The 25,960-nt window shown below is 44.3% G+C and overlaps 1 long non-coding RNA gene across 1 annotated transcript in view; it reads left to right on the top strand.

Annotated features, from left to right (window-relative positions):
- Window positions 1-25,960, top strand: part of LOC144247000 (uncharacterized) — a 117,447-nt gene that overhangs the window by 52,806 nt on the left and 38,681 nt on the right. The window contains exons 3-7 of the long non-coding RNA XR_013340719.2: window positions 9,946-10,076; window positions 10,924-11,088; window positions 23,548-23,859; window positions 24,775-24,913; window positions 25,252-25,366. This is a non-coding gene — a long non-coding RNA (uncharacterized LOC144247000). The remainder of the gene's footprint in view (window positions 1-9,945; window positions 10,077-10,923; window positions 11,089-23,547; window positions 23,860-24,774; window positions 24,914-25,251; window positions 25,367-25,960) is intronic.

The following is a 25,960-nucleotide window of genomic DNA, read 5'->3' on the forward strand; positions in this document are numbered from 1 at the left end:
TGCTGGGGCTCCCTTCCCCACACCCTGCTCCTGGGGAGGATTTCCAGGAGCTGCATCGTGGCTTGCTGCTTCCTTTGGAGAGAATTGCTCTTTTTGTCTGCTTGGGAGGCATTTTGGGGTTTTTTTCCCCCATATCTTTTTTTGCTTTGTAACCAGAGTAAAGTATTCCCAAAGAGTTTGGAAATTCTGGTGACCGAGAACTGCAGATATTTTTGGGGCAGGAGGGATTATCCATTATAATCCACTAAACAAACTTTCCACACACTTGTTACAGAGGGGACAAACTTTTTGGATGCAAATATCATCTCGGATTCTCAGAGATGTGGTTACAAAGCAGGATTTGTGTGGCCACACGGGGTTTGTGCGTCCTCAGTTTCCATCCATCCTCAGTAATGAGCAATTAGCAATTAGTTAGCTCAGCACTCTGTGGGAGAAGGGCATGCTGAGCCCCTGGGGGAGGCTGCAGCCTTTCTTCAGCACATTCTGCTCTGAAACTTCCCAAGGACAGCTCTGGAGCTTCCCAAGGAGAGCAGAGCCCTCGGGATTTAGGGATGGGGTGTCACCAGGGGCTGCAGAGCATCTGCTGCTCCAGATGTTCCAGCTGGGGCACCACTTTTGTTGGACCCATCCATGTCTCAAAAACGGGATGGGACCCTGGCTGGTTGCAGACTTAGGATTTATTTTCTCTTCTGTCTGTATCATACAAGCAAAAAGCAAGAGACACAGGGAAAGAACAACATCCATGCAAATCCAGATCAGAGAAAAGATGGCAACTCATGCAAAGGCTTTTTCTACATATTCTGTGAACTAATAGCATAAAATAAAAGGTGCAAAGTTATTTTACTCTAACCAATAAGAAAAGGCCCCACGTGGGTTTAACATTAACAAAAGGACCTCTATGAACCTCAAAGAATACACAGTAAATCATTATATAAGATAGAAAAACATTCAATCTTTGCAAAGCATATATCTAGGACTTTTCACATCTCAAAGTATCAATAAATTCCTGTTCGTTCTTGTTCCTTATGATAAATATAAATGGTTTTTAACTTGGTTCTTAACTTCTCAGCTTCCTATGAGAAGGTTTTGAAATTTGCTAGCCTTCCTTTGCTTTATGTTTACTTTCTGGGGCCTTTTTATATTTTCTAAAGTCTTTTACATTTTATATTCCTCCTCACCCCGGGAGCTTTGTGCCCCTCTGCTGAGGCTGCAGGGGGATGATCAGACCCTCACCTGGGGTAGTGTGGGAACTCAAAATGTGCCTCAGACATTTTTGGATGTTCCAGGCCCAGGTCAGAAGCATTTGAGACCCTGGCAGGCAGCTGGACACAGCTGTGATTTTGGGTTTGAACCATGGAACGATTTACCAACCTTGCAGGGAGAACAAGAAGTCACAAAAGTTTAGATATTAGAGTAGAAGTAGTCACAAAGTAGAGGGAAGAATTTTTTGAGTGCTCTACAGGGGGGTTTTAATAATTATACAGGGGGGTTTCTGTTTTGCACATGAGGGTCAGAAGTTTTAAGATAGAAAGATCTAGGCCTGTCCTATCATCCCTCTTTCTTCTTCCTTACCTCCATGTTTTTAATTATATTAGCACTCACTAATTAGTTTAAAACAAAAAAGCACCATTTAATATAAGTAGTAAGTATTAAAAAAATATATATAAACATATAACACATAATATACCATATAAAAGATAACACCAACCCTAAGCAAAAAGAAAGAAGAAAAAGACAGGAGTCAGAGATGATGTCAGGGTGTGTGTGTGCCTTTGCCTAAGCTGCTGAACAAACCTCAGCAGCCCAAGAAAACAATATTTTAAATAACTTACAATAAACAACCATAAAACCAAACAACAAGGGACTACTAAGCCTTTCTTTAGAAACATGAATTAAAAGAGAAATTTTTCCACCACACGAAGCTGCCCTACAACCTAGGGTGCTCTTCGACAGGGTGGGACATGGTGGGGGATTCCTTAACCCATCCTGGGCTGCAGGGTCCCAGCAGCTCTGCTGATCCCAGCTGGCTTCCATCTCCACGGAGTTAGGGAATCAAAGGTTAAAACCTCCTTGAAACTTAGGAAACGAGGAGAGAGATCCCAGCTGAGGGGCTGTTCTGAGGACACAAAATCTCATTAGTCACTCGTGAAGGAAAATTGAGCAAAATTATTTTGTCTCATGATCTAATTCCTTCCCTGGCTGGTGTTTTCCCTGGATTGTTGAAGGCTGGCTTTGTTTCCTTTCAGTTGGAAGTCGTAGCAACAGGCATCAGAACATCCCTGATGAGCTGAGTGCCTTTTCCCTGGTGTGCTCTTCATTTCAGGGCAGTGGTTGTTCATTATGGCAGAGGCCTGAAAATGATGATTTCTGTGTTACTGACATGGTGGAGGTGCCCAAAATAATCAAAGTCCAGGAACACACTGGTAAAATCCTGAAGCAGAAACGTGTGGCTTCAAAGAAGGTTTAAAAAATTAACTTGGGTCTTCATCTGATGGAGTTTCCATAGTGGAAAAGAACAATTCCCAACCCAAAGCAGGGAGAGTAAGAGATCCACATCCCAGCAGGCCCCAAACCAGGCTGCTTAAAATGAACATTTTAATCTGCATGGCAGCTCTCATGTTTAATATTCACCGGGGCCAAGGGGCAGCGCAGCCTCTCCTGCTAATCCCAAATAATCTCTTTCATGTTCTGGGGGATCTTGCTCCCAGTTACTGACTACAGAGCCAGGGCCACGAGGAATTAATTGCAGCATGGGTTTTGTAGCTGCCTTCCCCAGAGCTGCAGGCTATGTTGGAAGTTTGGTGTTTGAGGGTTTTGATCACGCAGAGATTATATTGGCACGATTTGGTGAATCTTCCAGGATCCTGCTGGAAGGGCCTGATTAGTGTAAATTAAGATATGTGGAATAAAAAGTGTGCAGGTGCCAGAAGATTCCAAGGAAATGATGCTGGAAAGTGGTGCTGGTGTCAGTGCTGCTCTGAAGAGCTGGAATTCACTTGTTTTGTTTCAAGGCACAAAGTCAGGTTTGGGGAGAAAATAATACTGCAAAAAAAAAAAAGGGGGGGGGCTTCAGAAGGTGATCTGTAGATGCATTTTGCAGAGCTGTGGTCCCATATTTTGTTAATTATTGTTAATTATGTAGATGTAGGTGAAAATGTTTGTACACTTTATACAAATATACTGTGCTGGTCTCTGTCCTCCTGCTCTGCGAGTGAAGTTTTAGTGAAGGCAAAAATAAAGAGACTGGAAGAAAGAATTTAAAGAAACCCCAAAGCTGAACATTCCCTAAATAATTGCAATAGCAAGACATTTTGAAGCAACCAAAATGTTCCTCTTTAAAACCCAGAGACTGGAAGTAACCCACAAACCCACATTTTGAAGAGAGAATCTTTGGGGTTTTTCCCCTTGCTGCTCTCAGGGGAGCTGGGGAGAGGAGGGATGCTCTGAGCATTTAGGAGTTGCAGGATGCTGTTTGGAAAGGCAGATTTTTCACTTGGGTTGCTGATTCCAGCTGGGAACAATAAGGAAAATAGATGAAGTTAGGTAGTTATGTGCTAGAAGTGCCTCATTTTATTTTATTTCCCTTCAGAAAAAAAAAAAAAAATGTTTTCAAGGGAGAAAGTCTGTTTAGGAGTGAAATGCTCCTGGACAGAAGCCAGCTGGAATATTTCCATTGGGTTAACTCAGAGAGGAGGAAGCAGCAAGGCTCCCTTAGGTCCTGCTGCTGTCTCTGTCTCACTGGGAGAAGGACCAGCACGCTGAAATTCCAGCTGAACTTACAGCATCTATTGTAAGTCAGGTGAAATGCTGGTGCCTGACTCCAGTTCAGAAGGCTGAATGATTTCTTTATTATAACTATACTATAATACATTAATATACTATTTAAAGGAGATAAACTACAAACTTACTTTTCTAACTCCCATATCTAACTCCTCACAAATTGTGCCCCCCTCTCTGAGCCCAGCCCCAGGTGGGTTGGATTGGCCACCAGCTCAAACAATCCTCACCAGAATCCAACCAAGCATCACCCCAGGGAAACAATTCTCCAAATATATTCCACATGGGAAAACAAGGAGCAGAAATAGAAATTGTTTTCTCTTTCTTTCCTTTGTGCTGCTCCATGAAAAATCCTGATAGAAAGAAGAATGTCCCTATGACACCAGGGAGCACAAGGACAGAGTTAGACCAAGCTCATGATAATTCCAATTTCCATTCCAAGGGCTCTCCCAGAAAAAAGCTTTATATTCAACAAACTGGGCATTGAATCCAGCTCCTAAAACACACCCAGTTTTTGGTTTATTAACTGGGCTGTGGTTTAAAGGAAAGTTTTCCCTTTTCTAACATATAAGGCAAATTGGAAAAAGCTTTTTCTTTGCACCTAAAATTTTAAATTGTGCCCAGACCTGGTGTGATGAATGGACCCGGGGGTTTTGCTGAGTGAATAAATCACAGAGCTGATGTTTGAGGAATTGCAGGAAGGCATAATGAGTGAAGAGGTGATGAGTTTCATAAATGTCACCTTGTTTTTAGCAGCACAGGTGAGGGTGGTTTGGTTTTCCAAAGATTGATTGCAGTGTCACATGTGCTGAGCCCTGAGTTTGGGAATTTTAATCCAGCTGCCCCACATGAACCAGCTTTTCAGCACTGCCTTCCCTCTGTCACACCAGCCAGTTAAAAAATGTTAATTTTCTTTAATTGTTATCAAGAAAAGAAAACAATCAATAGGAGGAAAAAAAAAAAAAGTTGGGAAATACATGGAAATTCTACAATTTCCTTGTTCTATTTGCCAAAACAGCCCTGGCCTCAGCCTGACCCCTCTGAAGAGGCCAGAGGAGCTGGAGATGTGGGCCTGCCTGGGAAAGAGCACAGTGCACGAATAAAATCTCTTTTCCTTGCCCTGAACAGAGCCCTCCCTCAGCTCTGCCGAGGAGAGACCCTTGAAATATCCCAAGTCATTACATTAATTAACTAATGCCTAATAAGGGCTCTGAAGAGGAAAAGCATTAAATAAATAGGCAGCAGTGTTAATGTTATTTTTAATAAATAGAAGAGCACATTTCTTTGTGTAATATCCCATGGCACTTAACTACGGAAGAATTAAATAATAACTCATTATTTCAAGCTTAGACTTTAGGTACTGTATAGAGGTCAGGCTTTTATTTTCCTGAAAAATAGGTTAAAAACTCAAGCATTTTTCTATTTTTCACTTCAGGAAGATGAAGGAGGGCAGCATGACAATGGCCTGCACCTCGTACCCACTGCTCAGATAGATAATGGGGCTGGGAAGCTTTTCTAAAAACCACTCAGGTCCTGCATTGAAATTCTGTCCAGCTCCCTTGGAATGAGATACAAAGGTGGATAAAGAAACCTGGATCACACAGATAAGCTCCTGAAGGGAAGACCAGGCACAATAGAGTGAAAAGCAGGAATGTTATGTAATTGCAATACTTTAATTGAAAAGGAAAACGTCCTCACCTTTTTTTGGGAGTGCTTCCCTCATGGATTGTGAGGGAATGGGAAAACTGAGGGCTTGCCATTGTCTCCCTGCAGGGATTAGCTTGCCTCCTTGCAGTCAACAGGATTCCTTGACTTATTTAATTTAAACTTTGGATTTCACTCTCAGCTCTGGGATCTGAGGGGGTTCTGTTCCTTCCCTGCCCATCTGTGCCCTCCTCCACTGCTCAGTGTTTGGGAGAGGAACTGCAGCTCAGTCTTTGGAGAGAACTGGAATTTAGGATCTACCAAAAACCTGTTTGCTGGGAGGGTGTCAGGGTCCAGCACATCCCTCTGGCTGCCCTGGCTGGCTCCAGACCCTGGCACAACGTCACAAACACCTGTGGCTTTGATTTTAGCCCGTGGAAAAAGCTGCCAACTCTGCATGAGGAATTACAAACCACAAGGGTTTGAGCAGTGTGGTAGTTGAGTTAACACAGCCTGAAAAAGTAGAATTTGGGGTTTTTAGAATGGGGTACAAGGGACAAAATGGATGGATTTGGGCATGTCCTGACCTTCTTCTCCTTCTCCTTGCCCTCCCTGCCTTGCTGTGCTGGTGACACTTTTCTGTTGGTTTAAGGCACAGACACACTGCCCAACAGAAATGACAGATATTGGCACGTTATTGCAAACATGGCACAGGCAGTTTTTGGTATAAAATGCAAACACCCCCTGAGGGCAGAGAGAATGCCATGGCCGAGCTGCTGGCCAGAGCTCAGCAGGGCAGAGAGAGAATGTTCTGGAGAAGGGAAAATGAACAGCCTTGAGAAGCTGATCCTGCACACTCAGACTGCTCCTCTGGCTGCAGGGCTGGGAGAAGGAGGATTTCACACTCCTGGGGTCATCCCAGCACCCCTAAGGATTGTAGAGGAGAATCCTTGGGGAGAATCCAGTGAGGTTGGGACCCTGCAGCTCCCACTCAGCTCCAGCATTATCCAGAACCCTTCTCTGAGACAAACAGAGCAGCAGCTCCATGCTCCATCTGCCACCACTCAAATTTCCTTTTTTGGCCTTCCCAGAGAGCCAAAGCTCAGCTGCAGGTCACCTTTTCCAACTCCCCTCGGGAACTGGTGTGTCTGCACCTGCATCTGACCTGAGGGAATCAATCAGTAGCTGGAACTGCTCCCCACAGCCCCAAAGACCACGGTTATTTCAAATAATGCTGGATTATGCCCCATAAATTCAGTAAGGTGACCCAGGAGTGTTCATTAAAATTTATTTTAGCCACACTTATTGTCACTTAAGAGCCTAAACAAGGAGTGATGGTTCTTGGAGCAGTAACAGTAAATTCTGGTTACTGCAAACACAAATGCCTCATTACATCCAGTCAAGGTCTATTTCCCCTTTACAGCCATAACTGCAGGAAAGCATTGTTTTTCATTTATGGAGAAGGATGCACAGGAATTTTGGCTTCCCTATTTCCATAAACACGAACCAGTTAATCTCCTGTAAAGGATCCAGTACAGAATTCCAGAATGCCCAGGGACACCTCCCTGTGGGACAGCCCATCCCAGGGTGCTTTAATGAAGATCTGTTCCAGAGATAAGTACAAACAGCAGGAAAATGGACCATTCCTTATTTTAAGTGGAATTTTATGCTCTATGATCCTTTCAGTGAAAGCCCATGTGTGGATTCTCATTTTCATTTGGATTGGGGTGAAAGCTGTGTCAGAGAAAGAGGAATAGCCCAGGTAGCAAAACCTGCTGCATTTTTATTGCAGGATTATTTGTCTCACCTCCCCCCCTGTGAAATGTTCTGTGATTTACCACAAAATCTTTTAGAGCAACGCCGCAGCATCCATGAGGGAGCTCTGGATGGAAAATGGAGCTCCAGTGTCAGGATTAGCCCTGCTGGATAAGCATCTTTTGGGTTTCAGAGTTTATTGTGCTCCTGATGGATTACCCACCTACACTCTGCTGAGCAGCCTCCTGACCTGCAGGTTTTTATGTCTTATGGACAAAGGAGAGGGAGGTGCAGCCTGGGTGGGCAGAGGGCAAATGCAGATAGCCAGGGAAAAGCCCTTTTTTTTGTTCCATTCCTCCCAAAAAACCTAATTGTGCTCCACAGATAATGAATTGTACCAAGTGAGCAACCAGGCAGGTCAGCAGAGAAAAGGAGCCAATTAAAGGATATTTAGATGCTGTAAATATTTGGAGAGCAGGGCTGTTGTGTAAATCTTTGCAGATACAGCAGCTTTGGCCAAAAACCCTCTTTCTCAAGCTGTTGCCTGAGCAGGGAGGAAATGCTGGTGGTTTTCAGAGCACAAAGCAGGACTTGTGTGTTCCTGAGCAGGGAGAAGATATTTGCTTGTCCATTGATTGAATTTCACCTGAAAGTCCTTGAGCAATAACAGGAACAAACTCCAGGATGTTACAGCAAAACCTCATCTTTGCACACGCTGACTCTGTTTCCAGAAGGAACTAATTCTTGCAATAATTCCATTTTTTTCCTGCTGTCCCCTAAAGGTTTGTATTTTTCAGCTCAGACCTTTCGCTCGATCCCATCCACATCTCAGCCTATTTTATTGTTGCTGCAAGTGATAAATTTTGGATATTGCTCACATGAAATATCTGATGCTATTTTTTGATTCCTTGGACATGGCACAGCTGTTCTTTGCCCTCTCCAGGACTTTCAAGATCGGGAATTCAATGTATCTTTCAGGGCACAGCTATTTTTTAATAGGAGTTTTCCCCATAAAAGGTGTTGGCACTAAAAATTGTGGAGTTGTTGCATCTTTAGAGAATCAGAGGAAAAAAAATAAATAAGACTCTTGGATTTTTGTGGCCCGAATTTGAATGTGTGATTTTGCAGCTTGATGTTTGTGCTTGCTGGAAGCAATGGAATCAATGGAAAGCAGCCTTTAAAATCAAAATGGAAGGAGAAATTAATATTTTTTATTTCAAGAATTCTCCAATTTTTTGTTATTTTAGAACCTGTTTATTTTTTAGAGTGTTACAGATTTCTGGTTTTATCCTGCATAGTGAACTCATTTCTTTTGATAACTGAAAAATTTAAAAACGCTCTGTTTCCAAAGGATTGGTGTTGTAAAAAGGCTTTTCCAGCTTGTCCAACTCTTTCTGGTGTCATTCCCAAAAATCTTCATCCCTGCCCTGACCCCATTCCAGCTCAGTCAGTGGCAGCTTTTCTGTGCACACAGGGCTGTTTTTTTTTTTTTTAAATTTTCATTTGATTTAGGAAAAAAATAATGAAATTGAGTTTAAAAGAATGTTATTTTCCTTTAATTGTTATTAATAAAAGAAAACAAATAATAGAAGAAAAAAAGTGGAGAAAATACATGGCAATGCTTGAATTTCCTTGTTCTCTTTGCCACTTCCAGGAGTGCTTTTTGCAGTCATTCCAGGTACAAAATTAACCTGCAAAAGTCACTTTGTCCTGAAAATAGTGCCCTGGAAATGAGATGTTCCCTGACAGGAACACATTCAGTGCAGCAGCATGTACATTTCTAAGGGAAGAGTCACAAAATCATCTTAAAACACACACAAAAAAAAAAAAAAAAAAATCAAACTTTTGGTACTTCTCGAGTCGCTTTCTTTGTGCCCTGAATTGAGTGAATGTAAATGATTATTCTGCTTCTCTTAATCACTGCAAATAATTCCAAAAAATGCAGCTGAAGATCATTGCCCTGCTGTGGTGGGGCTGGATGCATGACACACCAGAGCTTTCAGCCTCCCGTTGATTGATTCTTTGCAGTGGACCTTAAAAATCCATTAAGGAAGAAGTTGGATGTTGTGAATTAATTCTAAATCCTTTGTTGGGAGGAGCAGCTGAAAAAGAAAAGCCCTTTCTAAAGCATTCATCATAACTCCAAATAGACTGTTAACTTTAAAATCAACTTTACAGTAAATTGGAGGGCAAATCCAAGGAAGGTTTGAATTCCCTGTCCCAACCTGCACTGAGGGTTTTCTCAAGTGCTTTACTGGGTCTCTTTTCAATATTTTTCAGTTTGCCTTGTTCTGATAAGGATGTGGTGATGAGCAGCCATCTGTGCCAATAATGGAGCAGCTGATTGCTGTTTCACAGATAAGATTTGACACCACTTTGGAGGCAGCTGAAGAATAAAATAAATAAAGCTTGTCGTCTCCTCCCAGGTAACACCATCAATCAGGCAAAACTTTGTTTAGAACAGGAAAAAAATAAACAAACCTCTTTTTGAACTCCTCAGCCATTATTAATTATTAAAATTAATTTTTATTGAGCAGGTTGTACACCCTCTGCTCCCAACATCTCAATCTTAGCAAGTTCATGATTGGACTGGATGATCTTCAAGGCCTTTTCCAACCTGAATTTTTTATGAGCTGGGGATCACTGTGGAATATTTCCCCTAAAATTCTGAGTTATTTCCCAGTGAAGAAAACCAGAAATTTTCTAAAACTTTAAGGTGAACTTGAAAAAAAAACAAAAACCTGCAAATATTTTCCTTGCTTCCCCCAGGTCCCACAGGCAGCAGTGAAGTGCCACCATGATTTCAATGAGCCTGGTGAGCTGTAAAATAAAGATTAATCCTTCCCCACGCCAAGAACTGCCTGTGCCTGAGACCCTGGAGCTCCACACTTAATTTCCAGGTGGGTGCTAAATTCATTAGTGCTTGTGGCAGCTGGAGAATAAATCTCCATGTTGATTTTATACATGTTTTTATGCATTTTATACATGACAGGATGTGTGGAGCTGTGGTACAGCAGAAATTCAGGGTTTGGCTCATCCTGGGACACCTCAGTCCCCACAAAATACTTGGATTTTTCTGGGAGAAATTCTTGCTCTGCTCAGCCTGAGTGAGGGGTTGTAAAAGGTGGGGTGGAGCTGCAATGGATGGCAGGAGTTGTGAGATCAGCACAGACTCTGAATGCAGACCCTTGTTACCAACAGAGCCCTGAAAATTTTACGTACAATGGTAGGAGCCTACAGTTTTAATCCCCTAATATATATATATGTATGTGTATATATATATATATATAAACTTGGAATGTCATTCTATGGACTGCCTCAAAATCAAAATTTTCTAATTTTTAATTTTTTAAAAAAATTTTACATTCTTGCTTTGAAAAATATGCCCCAAGCTTGGAAGGACAGCATATAGCACCAATTATAACACAGCTTCCATAGCAGGAAAAAGGATAGGACTATTAAGGCAGACTATAATTCCTTTAGAGATTTGCTTTCCCTAATTTGCATGGAACTGTCTTTGATTAAAAATTGCCTGTCACAGAAGTAGCTCGGTGATATTTTTGGTAGCAGTCATCATTTCTCCTAATGAGAATATTTTTTATTCAAAGGTATGTTTTTATTCATTCAAAATGTTCTCTTTATTTTATTTATTGCTTGTAACTGAGTGTATTCAATTAGAAAACTGTGGATCCTGCTGTGCTTTAACTGTTGGTAATTGAGCTGCTCTGCTGCATTTCTGTGCTGCAGGTCTGCTTGGGCAAGGAAGATGTGTGGGTTCTTCTGGCTGGAATAATTTTGTGCAGTTTTGCTCTGGAGAAGCTGAATTTCAGCCCGAGAGTCCTTGCAGTCAAAGGACAGCACTGCTGTGCAATGGCTAGAGCTGGGAATGGATGTTTTTGTCCCGGTGTTTGGGTGAGCTTTAGCCTCTTCCTATCAAACTGTTGTCATTAGCATTCAGTTATAACAACAAAGAAATGAATAAATGTAGGGATGCTCTGGGAGGAGTCAACCAGAACTAACAGAACTCTGAAATTCAGGGGGTGTGGCCCTCCTGGTTCACAGAACTCTGCTCTGGGCTTTTTAATCCTCTCAGTAAATAAATGAGAAATCAGGCAGTCACAGCAAGTTACAGTCAGTTTTTGCCCCCCCCCCCAGCTGCCTGCCTGGGTGCCACCTTTCCTTCTTTGTGTACTGTCTTTGAATAAATGGCTGCTTTATCTTCTCAATTTGACATTTTCACTGGGAGTGGGAGCTCTGGGTCACAGAATCCCAGACGGGTTTGGGTTGAGAGGGACCTAAAAGCCTTCCCTTCCCTTCCCTTCCCTTCCCTTCCCTTCCCTTCCCTTCCCTTCCCTTCCCTTCCCTTCCCTTCCCTTCCCTTCCCTTCCCTTCCCTTCCCTTCCCTTCCCTTCCCTTCCCTTCCCTTCCCTTCCCTTCCCTTCCCTTCCCTTCCCTTCCCTTCCCTTCCCTTCCCTTCCCTTCCCTTCCCTCCCCTCCCCTCCCCTCCCCTCCCCTCCCCTCCCCTCCCCTCCCCTCCCCTCCCCTCCCCTCCCTTCCCCTCCCCTCCCCAGTGTAACAGGTTGTCAGCACCAACAGGTTCGTGTTTTGCTGGTTTATTTTAACTTGGCTATAAATACTCTGATGAATTTTTAATGCAAATGCAGAATTTAAAGCAGCAGCCACTGGATTCACTCTCCAAGTTCCATGAATGCTCTGATGGGTTTCTTAGCACAGCCACCACTGATTTGTTGAGTTCTTTTTTGCAGGAATCTGTTTTTGTGGTTGGTAATGGCTATTGACTACTTCCTACACTTTTTTCTTTATTATCTCCCAGCCATAAAATTTGTACAGACAGTTGCTTATGGCTCGACCTTTACAAGCTCAGCCCAGGGCTCTGCCCAGTGTCCCAGAAATGTGTCCCTGGTAAAGCTCTGGAGTTGCTGTTTCACAGGAGTGTTTTATGGCCTTGCAGTGCAATCTGCATGTCAGACGTGCTGTGTGTCAGGCTCATTGCCTTGGTTTGGGAGCTCGGGGAGCTGTCCCCAGCCTCACAAAGCTCTGTGGTCCCTGTTCCCAGCAGATCTCAGCAGATCAGGCTCCTCCCTGGGCTCCTGCTGGATGCAGCTGCAGGGGCTGCTCACAGGTGTCCCACTGTGTAATGCATTTCTTTGAGAATCTGAGAATCTTTGAGAAATACTCAATGAGAAAATGTATTTCTCCCATCAGCTTTGAGGCCTCCTCACCCCGTTGGGGTTCACTGAAAGGATGGAAGTGGCCAGAGCAGCACTGGGCTGCCCCAGCAGGTGCCCACAGCTGGGCCACTCACAGCTGGCCAGATGTGCACGAGAAGGAGAGGTGGCACCACACAGGGTGGGCTTCACCCACCAGGACAGTAAAAATGCAGAGATCCCTGGATCAGGGAAGAAATGGTGATGTCTGGCTCCAGATCAGAAGGCTGAAGGATTGGCTTCATTAAAACTGTGCTATTTTACATTAATATTCTATTTAAAGAGATACTATACTGTTCTACATACTCACTTCTTACTTACCCATCTATCTAACTCAAACTTGTGACTCTGCTGAGAGTCCAACCCATCTGGATCCATTGGTCACTGACCACAAACAGCTTCACCAGAATCCAGCCCAGCCATCCCTGCAGGTGAACAATCTCTGGTTATTGACCCCAAACAGCTTCACCAGAATCCAGCCCAGACATCCCTGCAGGTGAACAATCTCTGGTTATTGACCCCAAACATCTTCACCAGAATCCAGCCCAGCCATCCCTGCAGGTGAACAATCTCTGGTTATTGACCCCAAACAGCTTCACCAGAATCCAGCCCAGCATCACTGCAGGTGAACAATCTCCACATGGGCAGAACCAAGGAGCAGAGGTAAAGATTGTTTCCTCTTCTTCTCTCTGTGCTTCTCCTGAGGGACAGAATTGTGTCTCTCTGCCCAGAGAACGTGACTGTCACACACGAGCTCAGTGCCAGCAACAACACCCAAGGGAACAGCTGGGGAGAGTCTCCCCTGACTCCTAAACTCACTGAGCACCTCATTCAGGGAATTCAGAGCTCTGGCATTTCATTTTTTTCATTTTCCCTCCACTTTTTTAAAGGCTAAAATGAAAGTTTTAAAACAAGATTCTTGTGCTTGATGCTTAAACCCCACTTTTTTAGTGAAATCATTCCCACTAAAATCTAAAATATGTTATAAAAGAGAAAACCAGAGCAAGTGGAATTGAGCAAAGCAGCCTGATTATTGATATTCTGAGATGTGTCAGTTTGAAGCCTTTTCAAGCACATTTTTGGTCCTGCTCCAAATGCAGTCATTCCAGTGTTTCTTAAATGTCCAGAAATACAAAACATGAGCACAGAGAGGAAAATAAACCCATTGCTGGCTTTAACCTCTGAGTTCTTCTGAGAAATATGAGAAATGCAAAGGAAAATGTTTAGAATTGTACTGGCAAAGTATAAATAATCACAAGATACAGAGAGAGCCGAAAGAAATAACTTGCATGATTTTCTGTCAAGTTTTGAAGGTTATTGTGACAAATTGGAAGTGTTCTTTGGACACTTGCATTGATCAGTAGGAGATTTTGGAATGCAGATGGCACTAGGAATACAGGATGTTATTTCATCTTGCTGCTCTGACAGCTGAAGGAAGATGGTGAAGGCAGAAAAAACCCAGGATGAATTTTTGCAGGGCCAAATTTCCACTTAGTGGAGTTTGGATCGTTGCTTGGATGGTTTCATTTTCTCACATGCTGAGAGGGAAGAGAGGTTCATCATTCCTCCTATTTTCCACAAATCATTAAACAATTAAGAGATGAAATTAGCAGTGGGAAATGATGGGAAACTGGGGACACCAGTGCAGGAAGATTGCTGGGTTTTCAGCTGCACATGGAATATTGGTGCTGCATGTGCTGGGCTGCATTTTTACTGTCTTGGATCTTTCTCTCCAAGCTGGACACATAAAATCATTGAATCAGTAGGGCTGGAAAAGAGCTCCAAGGCCAACAGTTCCAGCCTTTGACCACCATGCACCTGAGCCATATCACCAAGTGCCACCTCTGCTTGGTTTTTTCAGCACTTCTAGGGATGGTGACTCCTCCACTTCTCTGGGGAGCCCATCCCAATGCTTAACCACTCTTGCAGTGAATAATTCTTCCCGATATCCAACCTGAACCTTCCCTGGCACAGCTGGAGGCCCTGTCCTTTGTCATCAGTGGCATGAACCAGGAGACCCCATATTTCTGTCGTGGTTAGGGGCACACCATTGTTTTCAGAACAAGACTCTTCCACTGTTTGGCATCCTAAGCATTTCTGAATCTAAATTCTGGGCTTTTTCCTGCGCTCCCACAACCTCTCAGCCTTTGGTTTTTCCATTTTGTCCCATATGTAAAAGAGGAGCCACCTGGTTCCCTTGCCCACGTTCTGCTGGAGGCTCAGTGCTGGCCCTCTGAGCAGAGCTTTCTTCTCCCTGGGTACAAAGCTTTGCTGGGAATTAGCTAAACCTCTGAGTCAGAGGAGTAATGAGTGGTTCTCAACAGCATTAAAAGGCAGAGAGCACCCAGGGCAGCCAGCATCAAGGAACACGCTCTGCTCTAAAGAGCTGGATTTGCCTTTTCCCGAGATCTTCCGTCACTTCAGACGCCTCAGAATGGAAGGGATTTCGCTCCGAAGCGCTCAGGCTCGATCCATCTGTAATTGCCTCCTGCTCCAGAGCAGTGCTTCAGCTGCCAGCTGGTTCCTCACACGCCGTCGTCTTCAGGAGGCAGCGGAGCGTCGGCCTTGGAATCCTCTCCTGCCATCCAGGGGATGCCAGCTGGGATTATTGGGCTCCCTCCCTCTGGCTAACCCTGGGCTCCTTCCCAAATCCCTCTGTGGCACTTCAGAGCTCCGAGGCAGTGCTGGCTGGAAGGGTGACAGCTCCTCACCTGCTCTTAGCAGGAGGTCATTGGAGTAATTTGCACAAAATCCCCCAAATGCCAGCCTGGAATTTTATGCCTCTCTTTGTCAGCTGGGAACTGAGGACGGCTTAACTTTTATGTTTAATCCATAGTGAGGTATTGATCTCGTGACAGGAGCTGCTCCCTAGGTGCTGCCCCCAAATTTTTATATCTGGATAGACACCAATCAGGTACAAAATAATTCACGTGTGCTAAAAAAGCAGGATTGTCTCCAGGAAGGAACCCGGCCTCTCTCTTCCTGGAGATTAGGGATGTGGGGATTTAACTGCAGTAAAATTGACTTGGATTTTTTTTTTTTTAAATGTGGCTTCTAGAGAACTAAGCACAGATGATATTTAAATGATCTTAAAAATAGGATTATATCTCCTAAAAAAATTCAAAAGCAGAACAAAATGAGCTGCCTTCCTTCTGAAGGCTCTGGCTGCAAAGGTCCCCAAAGCTGTGCCAGCCCACGGTTGCTGAAGGCTCACAATGAACTCCAGCTATTTATAACTGGGAAATTGTAACTGGAACCTTGCTGGATAAAGCCTGAACTTGAGGATTGGGATATTTTGTGGTTTTTTTCTCTGGGCTTTGCACAGCCCATGACAGCAGCTCCTCAGGGCTGGAAGAGCTGGAGATGATGTGAGGGGCTCACATCTCTTCACTCTTCTGCTGCTGCCAGGGGGGTCTGATGTGACCTTGGAGTTGTCTGTGCACCACCAGTGATTCCAGAAGCCATTCCTGCTTCTCTGAGGCTGAATCTCAGGTTTTCCTTGAGCCCAGTTTATGCCTGCGTTGTTCACTGTGTTTAACAATCCATAAAAAAAATTGGGACGATGTGAGCGGTTCTTTATTTCTTTCCTTCTAACAAAAAGTCTGCAGCGCTGCTTGGGAAGGTCAAGGCTGTTTGACACTGCCAGGATGCTGGTATTCTTGGAACAACCATCTGTTCAGAACACAGTGAAAAATCGGTTTGTGACTGCCCAAAGTCACTTCAGCTCGTGAATAAAATTAAACAGAAAAAAAAAAAAAAAGAGGAAGTACAGCAGTGAAACATCATCAACAACAGAGAAATTTCCATTTGGAAAAATCAGTGTTTCTGTCCACGACTGTCCATTTATGTCCATGAGGGGACGAGTGATGGTTTTTTTGTGGCGGGATTCAGGTGTTCTTGGCCAAAGGGGGGCATGGATATGAAGCCCTTGGGACTGTCACTGTGTGACCAGAAGGAATTGGCCAGCAGCTGAGCTGGAATGAACTGCACAGGGAGCCTGGGAGGGTGGGCAGGACACGCTGTGCTGGGCACACCGACCCCCAGAGCTGGGAATGAGCTGCACCCCCAGCCCAGCCAGGAGCTCCTTGGTTTGCTTTTTTCCCTTTCTCTCTGCTTCTTTTGTACACTTTATGAAATTGTGTAAACTTTGGCAGACTGAGAGTCTTTTTTCCATGTCTTTGTTCCTTTTCTTTTTTTTTCTCCCGGCAGTTTCAGTATTTCCTCATCTCTGCCTTATTCTTTTTAATGATTTTTTACCAGCTGCCGCATTTTCCTCTCTCACTCTGTTCTTTGTCCCTTAAGGCAGGATCCAAAAATACGATCCAGTGACTTCTGCGGGTTTTGTGTTTTGCTGGTTGGCCCCAGAATGTGCCACATTTTGATCCCTGTGTTTTCCAGAGCAAACTGGACATTGTAGCCAGGCAGGGATTGGTCTCTGCTCCCAGGTAACAAGTGACAGGACGAGAAGAAATGACCTCAAGTTGCACCAGGGGAGGTTTGCATTGGATATCAGGGAAAATTCCTTCCCTGAAAGGGTGGTCAGCCAGTGGAACAGGCTGCTCAGGGAGGTGGTGGAATCTCCAGCCCTGGAGGTGTTCAAAAATGTGTAGATGTGGTTCTTTGGGGCATGATTTAATGGTGTTGGACAATGGTTGGACTCCATGACCTTGGAGGGCTTTTCCAGCCTTAATCATTCCATGATTCCATCACACACCAGCTTTTCTCTGCTTTTTCCTTGGATAATTGGAGATGTTCTTGCTGCTTAGATTAAATACTTTTCCCTTGAAGCTGGTGTTGATGAATGCCTGTGTTTTCCAGGTGTGCTGTGACTCACCTGGTGCTGCTGTGGGATATTCATTGGGATACTCAGCGCTGCTTTTTGGATAAACTTCCTGATACAGTGAGTGGAAAATCCCAGCTAAAATATGGAAGGCTCTGCATAATGTTGTGGCTTAGAAAGTCCCAGAAGTGTCTAGGCCAGGCTGGATGGAGCTTGGAGCAACCTGGGATAGGGGAAGGTGTCCCAGCCCATGGCAGGGGGTGGAATGTGAAAATCATAAGCTCTGGTAAGATATTGCATATGGCAGGCTGCTGAAAATTATTAACATTACAAAAAAGCTTTCTGGTGTGAGAGGTTTCATTAAGAGTTACATCTCTGAGTTCAGTCCCAGTTTAATAAGAGACATCTCCAGCTTCTTAAAATTTAATTTGATAGTTTATGAAGAAAATAATTAAAGCATATTGTGGCATCAGTCACTTTTTATTTCATAGAAAGTCTGTGTGAAAAAAGAACCATTCATGGAGCAGATAGAGTTTATATTGGCGTGGAATTTCATTAGTCCTTATTGACAGAACATCCACTAATCCAAAGTAAATGGGAAGGAAATGATGGAAAAAAAATAATAAAGGGTAATCTTGACCTTGAGGTTATAGAAAATGGAAGTTGGTGGAAAGTTTGGAGATGTTGCAGCTCTGTGGGGAAAGAAGCTGTTTCCAGTTCCTAATAATGAACTGGTGCTCCCACCTCTGGGAGCTAAAGAGATAAACCAAGGGTTTGGGGTTCTTCAGTCACACCCAACAGTGCATCTGGCAGTCAGAGAATTTTGGGGTCATTACAGCTGGAAAAGACCTTTAAGGCCATCAAGCCCAGATGTCCATCCATCTCACGGTGTTACCTGAGGACAAGTGAGCAAAACAGAACCTGTGGCATGTTCTTCAGTCAGCAGAGCCCTGAATTCCTGGGTCAGGACAAGCAGCTTATCCCCTCTTGGCAGACCCTGTTATATTTTTTCACTGACTTTCCCTGCACAGCTCTGCTTTGGGAATCCAAAATTAGAGCACCTTTTTTTTTTTGACATAATGCTTTTTGTGGCTCTCGCCAGGTCTCTGGCCAGATGATGTTCACGGGTGCCTCATCTGCAGGCTACACCAATAAGTTTCAGAGAGTGTCTTGAAGATTGGATTTGCCTCTGGAATGGTTTTAATCAAACTATTTTTTCCTGTCACTTTTTGGACACTTTACAGCTTTCAGTGACTGCCTTGAACCAGGTCCATAAGGACGTCTGACAAGCCAAAAATAGATTAATCTCAAGCCTCTGCTACAATTACCACTTGGATTTCTGTATCACTTACTGCCTAAGTGGTTTACAAGCAATTACAGCCGAAGCCTTCCAGAGGCTCTTGGAAGGAGCCTTCCCATGGAGCTTTCAGAGGGAAGGAGAAATTAATATTTTAATTTCTCCTTCCGGGGAGGAGGATCAGCCCTGGTGGGCAGGACTGGGCAGCACCAGCCCTGCCATGTGCACAGGGGATGGTGCTTTAGGAGACTTGCCCGGGGGAATTTGGGCACTAAAGGAGAATCCAAGTTCAGCCCTGTCCTGGGGTGCAAGCTGGGTTTATCTGGGCTGGAGACCTGCTGCTGGCAGCCCTGAGTCTGTCCAGGTTGGTGGAAGAACCAACCTGGACAGAAGAAGAGAAGAAAAGCTGGAATCGTTGCTCAGGTAAAATCAGCATCTGATGAGCAAGATTAAGGATGTGTTGGGAAGTTTCTTGCATCAATCACAGTTACTCCCTTCCCTGTGGCTCCCTCTACCCAGCTGGTTCGTTGGGAGTGACAGAACCTGGTGCTGTGACATCCATGGCCTTTCCTGGCTATTGGACACAAAATGAGTACACAGAAGCTTGGTAAATTTAAAAGAGAAAAAAAGCTAATTTTATTCAAACATCTGGTATTTATAGAATTCTAAAGGTGGCTGTGGATTGGAGGATGGAATTACCACCTCTCCAACCACACTGGACTAAAGATTAATTAATTATTTCTCTCTCCTTACAGAGAAGTATGTAAACTATTCTATTTATCCATGAAATTGTGTGGGAACTTTGACTCTCAAATATGTAAACATTATCAGAAGGCTAAAGAAGTTTTGTGAGAACTTTAAAACTTTCAAAAGAACTATAAAAGAAAATTTAACACTTTTAGAAATCAGGGCAAAATTACCCTGAGCAGCTGATAATGTGAACATGAAATTAGGAATCACCTGAGGATTGTGTTGAATAAAGCAGCTGGGAGGCTGCCAGGAGTCACAACGAGATCCTGAGCTCTTTACATCCATGTTTTCATAACCAGTTTTTTGGATTTCGGTGGGTACTTGGTTTAGATAGTTGGAAATCCTTCTGGTGAGTGATCTCCTGTTAAATCAGGATTCCTTTAGAGCTGGGGGCTGATGGGATGTCAGGTGCACTCCGGCTGTTTTGGCTGGATGCAGGAAGGGCAGTGCTGAGGCCAAGCCTTGGGAGCAGAGCAGGATAGCTGGAATTTTGTGTCCCTAAGCCCTGTGACCAAGCCAGAGCTGGCAGCAGCTCAGTGGAGGAGTGTGGGTCTCAGATTCAGTCAAAGAGAGAAATGAGAGTTTCTAGGCAGGCAGAAGCCTTGGAAAGAGCTGGAGAAGAATGTAAATAATTCTTTATCTCTCTTGTTTTTCACACTGTTTATAGTTAAGTTCTATCACTGTGCGTCAAGCACTCTGCACCAATGCTGTGGGTTGTTTTCACTTCAGGACCAATGGATTTGGTCCTCGCAGAGCTCAGTATAAAAGAGCAGTGTATTTTGAATAAACCAGGGTTTTACTCTCACAGCCTTCTGATTCAGTCTTCTCATTCCTGTCCTGCCCCGACAGCGACAGAGAATGGCTGGATGACTTCTCACCAGGGCTGTGCCTGGAGAGGCTGCAGATGAGCTCCCTGTGGTGTTGCTGGTTGGATTCAATCAGAATTTGGGATGGGGAGAGCTGCTCAGTGAGGCTGGGAGAGCTGGAGCAGCACAGGGAGTGGAATGGGAGTGTGTGCCATGAAGTGTGCAGCCCATGGATAATCCTCATTCCAGCTGGGGACCTGGAATCCAGCCCTGCAGTGCCACGTGTGGCTACTGGGCAAAACCTGGGCAATGTTTGTTTGAACACCCTTGAACAACAGGGACTTTCAAAAAGCGGGCTTTTGTTCACTTGACAAGATGGAATTAAACATGGCATTGCCATCTATGCCCCAACCCTGAGTGCCAAAAGGCAGGGAGAGGATCAGAAATCTCCAATTCCTTCTGGGGCAGGTGCCAGCAATGATAGATGAGCAAATAGATATTTATGCATGTATATATTGCATGCTATTGAGAGCAAATCTTCAATAGGAAACTCCCAGTTTCAGAACTTCCTTATCACCAGTGATGCTCCAAACATGCTGTTTCATAGTGGAGCAGGGTTACACCATTATCCTGCCTTTTCTTCCCAGAAAATTGCACTTGCAGCACTATAAACCTGAATAATGCAAGTCCTCTTGGAAAGACGTCTTATTTTTCCTTCTAGGTTGCTTAATTAATTTCATTCGACTTCTTTTACACTGTTTGATGAATGTTATTTCAAACTACTGTCAAAGGGAATGTGAGGAGGGAAAAATGAGCCACCTACACATTGCTTCTAATACAACTGTATCACCCTTTGAAAACCAGGGAATTAATAAAAAATAGGTGTTAGCCCATATGCTTGACAGGGAGCATTTGGAATTGTCAGGCATGTTTCTACCCTAATTATCCTTGTCGGGCCATTTTGTAAACTGAAAAATTCCCCAAGTTAAAACTCCCCTGAGTTTAAATAAAAACTCAGAGACAGGCCAGGATATTGAAAGCTCCGCTTTCAAACCAGCAAAACAGAAATTGTTCTTGTTTGGGTTGTTACCTCCCACCCAGAGACCTCTCACAGCATATTGCCATGAAAAGCAAAATGAGCACATCTGGTGGTGTTACGAATTGGGTTTGTTTGAAGGTTATTGGGTATCTCTGAGGGAAATCTAACAAAACTGGGCAATGTGCAATGTTTCAGTGTGGGAGAAAGCCTCCAGGTGGAATTACAGGGAGAGGTTTTCATGTCCCTTCACTGTGGTGATTCAACTGAAGGGGTAAATACGGGATGTTGCTGCTGCTTTGGGTTCTGTTGGGGTTTGGGGTGTCTTATCAGAGACACTGCCACAGCAGCAGCATCCTCTGCAGTGCTAATGGAAGGGAAAAGGGGACGGTTATGGGATTTTAAGACAAGGATGCAGCTCCCTCAGGCAGAGGTGGCACCGGGGTGGCTGGAGGAGGTGATGACTGAGCACACCCCAGAGCAGGTCAGGCTGCAGGCAGAGATGAAGGTTGGGTTATTAAAAATTAATTAGGCAGATTCCTGAGCCAGGGCTGTCAGGCAGGTCAGCACACACAGGTTCAGCTGCCCCTGCACATGGGTAACAACACACTTGACTTAGGGTAGCTGCTGCTCCCAGCCTGGCCCAGGGGGGCATTCCCCCCCTCACAATTCTGAGGGAACAATTAATGGGTGAAGTCTGTCTTTTTCTCATGTTTGTATTTCCCATTTCAAAAATCTATGTTGAAAAAATTATCAAAATAAGCCTTTTTCTTTAGTTCTTTCCTGAGACCATAGGAAAAGCTGCTGCTGCCTAATTGGAGGTTCCCAGAATTATCTTTCTCCTGTGAATACACACAATGTTCATGTTGTGAATATTTGCTGTAGATTGAGTGGGTTCCTTCTTCAAAACTTGCTGTGCTGGTGAACGCTTCTCCCAGGAGAGTTCCCCTCTCAATATTTGTGGAAAACGCACAAAGGACAAAGACACAGTTGAAGTCTCTTAATTTGCAAATGTATCTGAATATTCATTATGCCCATTTTCATATTCATCCATTTTTCTCCTCTTGTTAAGGCAGCATGTCACTTTTAAGGTAGAACACATCTGTCACAGTTTATTTTCTCATCAGAAATATTAATGCTGGGGAAAAGCAGTGCAAAATTGATCACAGAGTGATCAAATGGGTTGGGTTGGAAGGGACCTTAGAGATCATCTCGTTCCACCCTGAAACTGGCCAGCAGAAATCCTGCTGCCTGCCTTAATAAAGTCCTGATTTGTGGAGGCTGATTCCTGCTCCAAGTGAAGGGCAGAAATAGTGAATATTGTGGCCAAACACAGATTTTGGGAGGGTCACCGTGACCCCAGAGCTGCCTCAGGAGCTGGGGCTGAGCTCCCTCCTTTAGTGACTTGCTTCTCATCCCTCTCTGCGCTCAGCAAAATTAAATCACCAAGTGTTTAGAGGAAGGGCAGCATGAACAGCACTTTGGATCCCCTCAGAAAGAAATTAATTTTCTATTTGAACCCAGAGCTGCTGAAGCCATTGCCCGTGTTCCCTGCACGGCCCGCGGCACCCAGCGCTCCTCGCCTTTCATCTGCTGCCTGTCGACAGCTCCTCCAATTGTCTGAGGGGGAAATTTCCTCCCACATCTTATTTGAACGGTTTTTTTTTCCCTGAGAAATGTTTCCAACAAAGATTACCTCTCTTCAGGGCTGGCAAACACTATTTCTTACCTTGTGGCTTATTGGGAATACAATTGGAAAAAACATGATAAGGTTTGGCAAACAGCGGGATGAATAAAGGGAGGAGGGAGATTTTTTATCTCCCCTCCATTAGCTGCAGACAGGGGCAGTTCCTACTCTGATTATCTCCAGTGTGCAGTTTTTCTCAGTGAACCTGCTGATTTAGCTGGAAAGCATTGAGTGTCACGGGCTGGTGGCTCCACAAGGTCGTGGCAGGTCCCCACTGTCCCCTGGGCCTGGCACTGTCCCCTGTGCTGTGGCAATGCAGAATTTGCTGTTTTCTGTGGTCTTTGTATTCTTTCCCCCTTGAAGGCACAGATGTTCTTCCCCCAGAGTGTCCCCACTTCCCCTCTGAGCATTTATGGACTGGGGGATCAGAGGGATTCCCTGGGAATGGTTTGGTGCTCTCAGGTGCAGGAGGGACATTTTGCATCCTTCAGATCCTTCCAGATCCTCTCCAGAACAAGAGGTCTCGTTAGGCTTTCAGCCTGTGTTTATTCTCCCTCTCCATTTCAATTACCTAAATGTTTGTATAATTCAAAAATTGATTTCAGCCCGGCAAAGCTCCCGACCACACTCTGAGTTTTGTTTGCTGCAGAGCCCATAACTAACAAAGAAACAACTTCTTTATTGCAGGATAAAAGCCCATCTAAGAGATAGGCTGTCCGGAGGAAGGTGGCACTCTGCACCATTTCCTGAGCATTAAAACTTCCATTTATTTTCAAATATTTTGCAGACCAGTCGGCACCTGGGGTATCGACCGTACCATTAAATCACACAGAACTCGTGTCTGAGAGAGTTTTGGGATTCCTGTGCCACCCAAACCCTGGCTGGCACTGCAAGGGAAAAGAAGAAGCATTCAGTACTGATCTTTTTCCTCCAGGATGTGTCTCACTTGCCCCTGCACTTTTGTGTGGCATTTTCTCTGGTGAGTGAAGGCCTGGGCTGTTTTTCCTGGCACTGAAACACGTCCTTAAGGCTCCCTGAAATATAGAAGAAGACAGGGATTACAAGTCCTTCCTGAGCAGCCAGAACAGAACCCATTAAGGTACTGCAAGCCATGCAATTCAATGGCTCTGAAAGTATAATTTGATTGTAATTCAGGAGGTTACTAAAAGGAAATCCATACCAGGCTGAAAGATAAGTGAAAGCGAGGAGTGTATTTACTGTGAGTGGTGAAATGTGAGGTGTGCGAGTCCCTTATCTCCTTTGTCTGCACTTTATCACCACTGAAGGCAACTAAAAGGGGAATAATATCTGCTTCACAAGGGAAGATTGGATTAAGTTTTCCCAGCGGTCTTGTGGGAGTTATTTCCATTTTGCCTCTGCCTGGATTAGCCTAACTCCTTCAGGCTGTTTCTACATGTCTACAGGACAAGGTCCTGGCTCAGGGAGGGGAGGGGAGCATGGTCAGTGTGTGGTTCTTCATGGAGGAATTTGCCTTTGACCTCTGTAAAACAATTAGGAGACCTACAACCTCCTCCCTGACTCTTACTGTGGAGGTTTCTTTTTCAGATCCCTTTTTGTTATGCAAACTTTTTGTTTGGCAGTGTTATCTCTTGCAGGCTTTTATTAGAACCATTATTTTGTGGTAAACACATTCTTTACTCTCTCAGGATTTTTTCATAGAGGAGCACAGAGGAAAGAAAGAGAAAACAATTTCTATTTCTGCTCCTTGTTTTCCCATGTGCAATGTGTTTGGAGAATTGTTTCCCTGGGGTGCTGCTTGGTTGGATTCTGGTGAGGATTGTTTGAGCTGATGGCCAATCCAACCCACCTGGGGCTGGACTCAAGAGAGGGTCACCAGTTGTGAGTTAGATATGGGAGTTAGAACAAGTAGGTTGTAGTTTGTAGTTTTAATATCTCCTTTAAATAGTATACTAATATATTATAGTATAGTTATAATAAAGAAATCATTCAGCCTTCTGAACTGGAGTCAGACATCAGCATTTCTTCCCACCAGGTTCACCTGCATTTACAATATTATTTGTGAGAAGAAACCTGGGTGTGCTCATTTCTTGCTGAGGTTTCCCTCACTGCTCTTCTCTCCAGCTCTGCAGAGACCTGCCTGACTCACTGCAGGACTTGGAAACAGCCCCCAGGTATTTTATCTCTGTTTTATTTCCTGGTCCTGCTCTGAGCACTGCTGAAGGATGCTGCTGCTTCTGCATGCTGGGATCCAGCCTCCATCAGTGCCTGATTCCATTGCAGGGGGATGCTGGGGTCTGCCTGCAGGGTGCTTCTCAGCCACCAGTGTTTGCTCAGGTTTCTTGGGTTATCCTGGCAAAGGCTGACCATGCCCGGGAGATGCTTTTACACTTCACACACATTTACTGCCCAGATATTCCCGTTTTTCCCGAGCCTTTTTCACATATAATTTGCATTACATGCACGTGGGTGAAAAAGACCTGAACTTATGGGGTGCTATGTTTTATTGCAGGGATGGCTCAGCTCAGAAGAAGAGATCACAGACACACACTCCTCACTTCCACCCAATTCCACGCTGCTTGCAACTGGAACAGGGGAAAACCTCTGCAGCTTGTGGCCTCTGACAGGTACCTGCCAGGCAGTTTATAGCTGAAATGAAGGGCTGATTTCCCTGGTTTTTCATTTGGAGGAGGCAGGCAGTGACTCTTTGCTCACTAATGGCCAGTGCTGACCAGCACAAGTGCCCATTCCTGCCAGAGCTTTGATTTTTGAGCACCACGTGTTTCTTTTTCTATCATTTTTCTTATTTCTCTCTGGTTACTGTTGTAACTGCTGCATCTTCTTTGAGCTCCTGGGCACTACAAGACGTCTCCTAGATGTTGAATCTTGTCATTTTTGATAAATCTCTGTGAAGCACAGAGCTCAACTGAAACTGCAGCTCAGCATCCTGAAGTGCCAGTTCAATCTATTTCTAGCCTTGGAAAAAAAACAGGAGGGGGGCAGCAAAAAATCTCACAGCTTTATAGCAGTAATAATGGTGGGAATGAGTCGACTTTCAGAAAATAATTTAATCCCTAAAGTATTGGAGATGGGTTTTGAGTGTCAGAGCCTAAGGCAGGGCAACGTCCTGTTGTTGTGGCTTGTATTAAAACAAAGAAACCTTTTTCCTCTGAAAGTTCATTAAAGTTCAGTTTTATTTTACCATTTTCCACACTGAAATC

Source organism: Lonchura striata, chromosome 12 (genome assembly GCF_050655825.1).
Source record: "Lonchura striata isolate lonStrDom1 chromosome 12, ASM5065582v1, whole genome shotgun sequence".
NCBI classification, from domain to species: Eukaryota; Metazoa; Chordata; class Aves; order Passeriformes; family Estrildidae; genus Lonchura; species Lonchura striata.